Source organism: Musca autumnalis, unplaced genomic scaffold, assembly GCF_047663935.1.
Source record: "Musca autumnalis isolate F117 unplaced genomic scaffold, ASM4766393v1 scaffold_1, whole genome shotgun sequence".
Classification (NCBI taxonomy): domain Eukaryota; kingdom Metazoa; phylum Arthropoda; class Insecta; order Diptera; family Muscidae; genus Musca; species Musca autumnalis.
The window spans coordinates 270620114-270627556 of NW_027411644.1; the positions used below are offsets into that span (position 1 = coordinate 270620114).

The following is a 7443-nucleotide window of genomic DNA, read 5'->3' on the forward strand; positions in this document are numbered from 1 at the left end:
ATTTTTGAACTTTTGTGGGGGAGGTACCTGAAGAAGTCTACCGATATGGCTTATCTTCAAACTTAAACTATGTTTGGACAAAATATTACTAAGGATAAATTTTGGACCGAATCGGCAGATCCGTTCGAGAGTTATCTTGCGCTCCAACCACCTCACACGGTGTCATAGGGGTTTTTTGGAACTTTCAGGCTACTTTCTCAGCAAGTATGGACTTGCCCCTGATGAAACTTGTACCGCCGTATGGAGGGCAGTGAATACAAGTTGCTAAAACAAAAATCAAAGCGATTCGTTAGATGGCCCTAAACTGAACTTTTCCGAAATTTTGTGTGGAAGGTACCCGAAGGAGTGGACCGATTGAGTCCATATTAAAACCTTATTTAAGTCTGGTACACATTTCACGATGGGCAAAGTATGAACCAAATCGGTTACTCCCTTCAAGAGTTATCGTGCGCACAAATTTTCCGAACATTATCGAATTTTTGTGGGGGAAGTACCGGATGGAGTGGACCGATATAGCCCATCTTCGAACTTAAACTAAGTTTGGGTAAAATATTACGAAAACCAAAATTTGAACCGAATCGGTTAATCCGTTCGAGAGTTATCGTGCGCTCCAGCCAGCCAGACAGGCAGACAGACAGACGGACGGACATTGCTCAATCGACTCCAAATTGTCTGAAAGACATTTCGTCCAAACATACTTGGGGTCTAAAACCATTATTTCGATCAGGCACATTTTGCCCGTATGAAAATGTATATACCCTCGTTAGCATAAATGCTGAGGGTATAATAACCACTTGTGGTTATTTTTAAACTAGTTATAAACTACTTTTAAGCTAATTTATTTCCCCGCAGGGTTATTATACTATCCCACAAACGCCTACAAACTTGTGTTGGCAACTTTTAAATCTTTTGTCGCCTACCAAAATGCTACTTATTAAGTAAGTAAGATGACTATAGTCGTACGGGGCAGACCACTTCCGCTGGACACTGTTTTATTTTATACTATTGCGATGCGTTATGTTATCGATATAATTAATTGATATTTTTGCATAATATATTATAAAAATAATTTACATCAAAGGAGAAGTCAAGAGTTGGTTTTCATGTTTCGTGTTCGTAATTTGTCGGAATATGGGCCCATAATTAAAAAAATGGACCAAAAACTGTCAGTGTTAAAATATAACTGCTACCTTTTATAAAAAAATTTTTTTTCAGTAAAAATTTCAACAAAGGCTTAATCCCGCGACGGCCGGTTCTATGCACCGAATTGACTCGGAGGAATCTTCGACCAGGGGCCGTCACCTCAACAATTATGTGTTCGTGTTCGTGTATTTTTTCATTTCGTCTGACTCTTCGTCGTCGTCGGAATACGAGACGCCCCCGCAGTCTCCCCAACAACAACAAATGCAGCATCTAACACCACATGTTGTTGTTCAACGGCCCGGAAATGCATCATTCCTGCAATTCAATTGCAACGGTCTCCGCAATAAGGTCAGTGAAATTGTGGACTTTATGAGTCGGAAAAACATCATGGTCGCCGCGATCCAGGAAACAAAGCTCACCGCCACCTGTAGCTTACGTTGTGATGGTTACAACGTTTTGCGGAAGGATCGCACAAGAAGCGAAGGAGGAGGACTTGCCTTCCTAATACACCAGTCTGTCCAGTACAGACCTATCTCGCTTGAGCTTGGCTCTAGTGACCCATACATGGAGTGTATGGGGGTAGCAGTAAAGTGTGGTACTGCCGAGGTAGAGCTGCTTAATGTGTACATACCGCCGATGAATAGCTGTGCCCGGCGTTATATGCCCAATATCAGTTTGCTTTTAGAGGGCGATAACCGTGGGGACTTCAATGCTCATCATGAGCTTTGGCACTCCGTCCTAGGTAATGACCAGCGGGGTACAGCGCTGGCAGAGCAAATCGATAGCTCCACGTTTTGCGCGGTGAATAACGCTCCTACGAGGATTAGAGGAAACTGCCACAGCTCGCCAGATATCACCATTCTGGCACCAGGTCTGATAAATGACGTATCCTGGCAATCCGTCATTTCCCTTAGTTCGGACCACCTCCCTATCATCGTCTCCGTAAACAGACCACCCGACTTCATAACCTCTGAACGCCGTACTTTCCTGAACCATGGGAAAGCTGATTGGCAAGGTTTCAGAGAATTTACCAATCACCGCTTCAGTCAATTGCCCACCCCCTCAGATCCTCGGGTAGCTGAGAGAACTTTCCGAGACATCATCACTAAAGCAGCGCTCGCTACATACCTGCTGGTCGAATACCCGAAATAAGACCAAATTTCCCAGCAGAGGCGACGGGACTAGCAAATGAACGTGATGAGCTTCGTCGTACGAACCCCTAAGACCCAATAGTTAGAGAACTTACTCTTGAAGTCAACAGGCTAGTGGGCGAACATAAGCGGAAAAAGTGGCTAGACCATCTGAAGCAATGCAACATTGGTGCAGGAATAAGTAAATTGTGGGCAACGGTTAAATCACTCTCGAGTCCGGAAAAGAAAGATGACAGAACGGCTGTTACTTTCAACGGCGTGATAGTAACTGACCCAAAGAGGTGCGCGTGTTATTTTAACCGGCAGTTCATAGAGCACTCCGAGAGTGATAGGGCAAAGAGAAGTGTGCTACGCCGTATAAGAAGAGCTCTTCCAGCCGAGGAGGTACCATCACAATTTACGATGAGCGATGTTGCAGATGCCATCCGAAACGCTAAATCATCCAAAGCGTTGGGCCCGCACCGAATATCGATGGTAATGCTTAAGCAGCTGGATGAACCTGGAGTTGAGTATTTAACAAGTGCTCTCAACCTATCGTTAGCCACCCATGTTGTACCGGATGCCTGGAAAGTTGGCAGGTAGGTCCCGCTACTGAAGCCTTTGCAAGGATGCCAGCAGACGTGAATCGTACAGGCCGATTTCACTCCTGTCGCCAGTAGCAAAGATCCTAGAGGCTCTACTCCTCCCCACGATGAGAAGGTGTTTTCCAGTTGCCCAACATCAACATGGATTTCGGAAAATGCATAGTACTACAACAGCATTAGACGCCGTATCCACACATATCAGTAGAGGACTGAACCAGAAAAGGCCGTGCGACCGAACAGTCATGGGGGCTCTTGACCTATCGAAGGCCTTCGATACCGTCAACCATGCCAAGCTGTTCGAGGATATAGAGAAAACTAATCTCCAGCCATGTTTGAAACGTTGGGTAATCAACTATATGTGTGGACGCCAGTCGTTTGTAGAATTCAGAAACAAGAAGTCCAAAACCCGTAGAGTGAAACAGGGAGTTCCCCAAGGAGGGGTGATATCTCCGGAACTGTTTAACATCTACCTTTCTGAAATTCCACACCCTCCAGACGGCATAGAGATCGTTATGTAGGCGGATGATTGTACGATCTTGGCGTCGGGTCCTATCGTCGATGACATATGTGATAGGTTAAATGTCTACATAGCTGACCTAGTGCAGTTCTTCCATCTGAAGAATATGAAAATATCCGCCGCTAAATCCACAGCCACGCTGTTCACCACATGGACGGCTGAGATGAGGCTCCCACTGAACATATTGGTCGATGGTTCACTGATTCCGACCACTAACTACCCTAAAATAATGGGTGTAACGTTCGATAGCATGTTCAAGTCGTCCGCGCATGCCACAGCTATTTGCAATAAGATCAGACGTAGGAACAAGGTTCTCAAGTCACTGGCCGGCAGCACTTGGGGTGCTGATAAAGAAACCTTGTTGACCACTTACAATGCAATAGGCCGGTCTGTGGTAAGCTATGCGGCGCCAGCGTGGTCCGCAAAGGTTAGCGCATCGCAGTGGAAGAACATTCAAACCTGCCAGAATGCCGCCCTTAGGACTGCAACAGGGTGCCTCCTCATGACACCAGTGGACCATCTTCATGAGGAGGCGAAGGTTTTACCGGTGCGTCAGCACAATAAGATGTTGTCGATGCAGTACCTGCTTGGGTGTTACCGCAGTGAGCATCCCTGTCACGACTTAATGGACAGGCTCCCACCACCCAGGCACGTCAGGAGAGACCTTCATGATCTAGAGAGAGAGGTCCAAAGGTATAAAAGAGAACCGCTAGATCAACGAGCCAATCAGGCAGGCTTGAATCGCATTCACACCAACATGGTTGCGCAAGCAGTACGAAGATACAGTGTGAATGCCGTACTTGGAAACCATCCCCCATCCATCGCAGCAGAAGAACGACAGCTGCCAAGGCAAACACGAGTGGTTTTAGCTCAGTTAAGATCCGGACGATGCAGCCGCCTCAATTCGTATTGGGTCAGAATTGACGCCACGATACCCAACATATGCCCAGCATGTGGATTGGGACCACACTATACTCTGCATTTATTCAATTGCCCAGCTAACCCCACTCACCTGTCTCCTTATTCTTTATGGACGCAACCAGTCCAGGTTGCAGAATTCTTGAGTCTGGATACAGAGGAACTTGATAACTGAAATAATACACGAACGAACATATATGCGTTGCTACAACAACAACAAAGGCTTATATCTATAAAATCTGAAGAATGTTGTTGAATGTTGGGATATTCCCAATATGAAGGAGCATACATCCAGATTTTTCAATTTTTTTGCAATTTACATGAACAAAAATTTTAATCTTGGAAGCAAAGTGTGAATTTTGCATTTCTATTTCTATATAAATTTTTTCTAAAAATGGTACTGAATTGGCCGCGGAGGTACCTACTTCGGTACTTTTTATAGTGAAATGGTACTGAAAAAGTACTATTGTACTGAATTTTCCATCCATGATGTTGTCTGGCCACATACATCAGCATAGTTGGCATCAATGGAAAGGTCAAAAGTTCGTCTTCTCAATATAACATACGGAGTTGGAATATATCGCTCATTTGCTCAAATGGTGACACATCTCAGAAAATTAAGTTTCAAGAAAAACGCGTTTTAAGTTGCCGATTCAAATTTGACTTCCCAACTTATAAAGGTTATTACACAAAAAAAAAAAAAAAAACTACTACTTACTTTTGTAAGGAGCCAGCCAGATATCAGTACTAAATTTCTATGCAAGATCAAGCATGATTTGAGGTGTCTTAGTGATTCATAAACTCGAAAAACTGTTTTCAGGATTTATGCCAAACTCCTAGAAAATAACCTGTAACTCGGTGAGTTTTAGAGATATCAACTTGAAAATTTGCCACAATATAAAGTAGAAATGAAATATTTGAAACCTACGTGGAATATTAAATACCAAATTTTAGTCATTTCGGTAAGATCTTGAGGCCACAGTACAGGTACCGTTATATCTAAAGGTGGCACGAGGCTTGAGGTGTGAAATTGTTAGCACAAATATCGATTCTAGAAAGCACAAGAAGTTCGTCAATGTTATTTTTCTTAGTTTTTTTTTACAAATGTTCTTCTGTCCCCTTTTGGAAAATGCCAAAAAAGAGAATATCAAATTAAAACTTGAAACATGGGACTAAATGTAGGCGTGGAGCTATACGTACAAATTTCAGGTGAAAAGATCTGTATCCCCCACCAAGACTAAGTACGAAATGTCAGTCATTTCGATGGTACCGTTCTATGGTTGCTATAAGAAGATGTTGACCTATACCGACAAATTTCACATTGAAAGTTTTATACACCCAACGAAGACCAAAATCCAAATTTCAGTCCCTTTCTTTCCTTTATGAAGTTGTGGACCTATACCGACAAATTGCTGGTGAAAACCAAATTTCAGCCAATTTCGTCATTTATTCCAAACTCCTAGAAAATAAACTGTGAGTCGTTGAGTTTTAGTGATATCAACTTGAAAATTTGACACAAGATAAAGTAGAATTCGTAGAAAAAATAGAAATTGCTAACTCCGAAAACACATTTTTTGAGTTATGCCACTCTTTGAGTAAACGAGCAATATGGTCATTATAATAAATATTTTACCAATTGTCGCACAAAAGTGTTGGTTCATGTCACCAGCTAAATATTATCTGATGATCATGTTAACTTGCTTATTCTTTGTCGTAAACCCAAACCTTACTTAAAATTTTGCGTTGATTAGACTATCATTGCGACCTATAGAGCCGCTACAAAGTCGGAAAAAATTTTGTTTTTGGTTCATTTCAACCCTAAATATTTCACAATCACCACCAAACATTAATCGTTTCTGTTCTGTTGCGGCCTGGAGTTTGATTACAATTTTCAATGGACTGATGGGCGCACATCTCAAAATCGCTTTATCTCGTCGAGATATGAATTTTGGTATAACACATGGGGCGTCTACGACATATATTTCGCGGTGTTACATGAATTTTCGGAAAAACAAACTTATAATAATACCCTTTCCACATTCTGGTATAGAGTATAATTTTGGGGATCTGTAACAGTAAATGTATGTCGACCATAGGCTGAGGGTATTTAGCTGTCGACTGTTTAGCAAAGCCCACTGTTTTTGTTTTTCTTGTTTTTAAATTCATACTGATATGAAGAATCGTTGTACATATCGACGCCTCCAAACAATAGTATGCTAAGTCGACTTAGCATGTTTTCAAGTTCTTTACATTTTTATATTTAACGTCCTTTAACTTACATTCTGTCAAATGTTGGTAATGATCGGACAATCCGAACAGAAGTTATAAACAAATTCTTACTTAGCATAGTATTGAAGCTCAAAGAAATTTCCAAACTTTTAGAGCTTGTCCTGCAAAACTCGCTTTTCAGAATTTACAAAGTATTATTTGTAGGTGTCGAACGTAATTTAACTTAAATTCTGTCTAATTTTGGTAATGATCCGTCAATCCGCACAGAAGTTATAAACAAATATTGACTTAGCATGGTACTGAAGTTCATAAAAATTTCCAAACTTTGAGAGCTTCTCCTGCAAAACTCACTTTTTAGACTTAGCATACTATTATTTGTAGGTGTCGATATTTAAAGCTATTGCAAAATTAATGCATTGCCGAAACCCGGGATTGAACCGGGGACCTTTAGATCTTCAGTCTAACGCTCTCCCAACTGAGCTATTTCGGCTATATACAGTAAGAATTACAACAAATTTTCGATCCAAATTTTTCGACTACAGACCCCCTCCCATAGCATAGCACAGCAACATACTGAACATTTTTGGTGGAATCCCATAATCGCCATCCCCATCATCATCGTCATCATCACAAAGCAAACATATGACTAAAGTTGACTAGAAAAATGTGACCTTTGCTTTGTGTTAACAACAGCAACAACAATAACACCATTCAATAGAACAACAATAACAACAACAACATGAACAACAAATTCAAAACAAAACTCTTCCTCTTTCAACTAAATTTAACATAGGCGGCTCGCTCTACTAGTCTAGTCGTAACTCCTATTCAGTTTAACCTCAGCAAATTCATTCAAAGCCAAGAATACTTAACTTACAACAACAATGACAACAACAACACA

At 41.5% G+C, this 7443-nt stretch overlaps 1 non-coding gene across 1 annotated transcript; it reads right to left on the reverse strand.

Annotated features, from left to right (window-relative positions):
- Positions 1-6959: 6959 nt before the first annotated feature.
- TRNAF-GAA (transfer RNA phenylalanine (anticodon GAA)) lies at positions 6960-7032 on the reverse strand. The gene has a single exon. It is a non-coding gene; the product is annotated as a tRNA-Phe (tRNA).
- Positions 7033-7443: the final 411 nt, after the last annotated feature.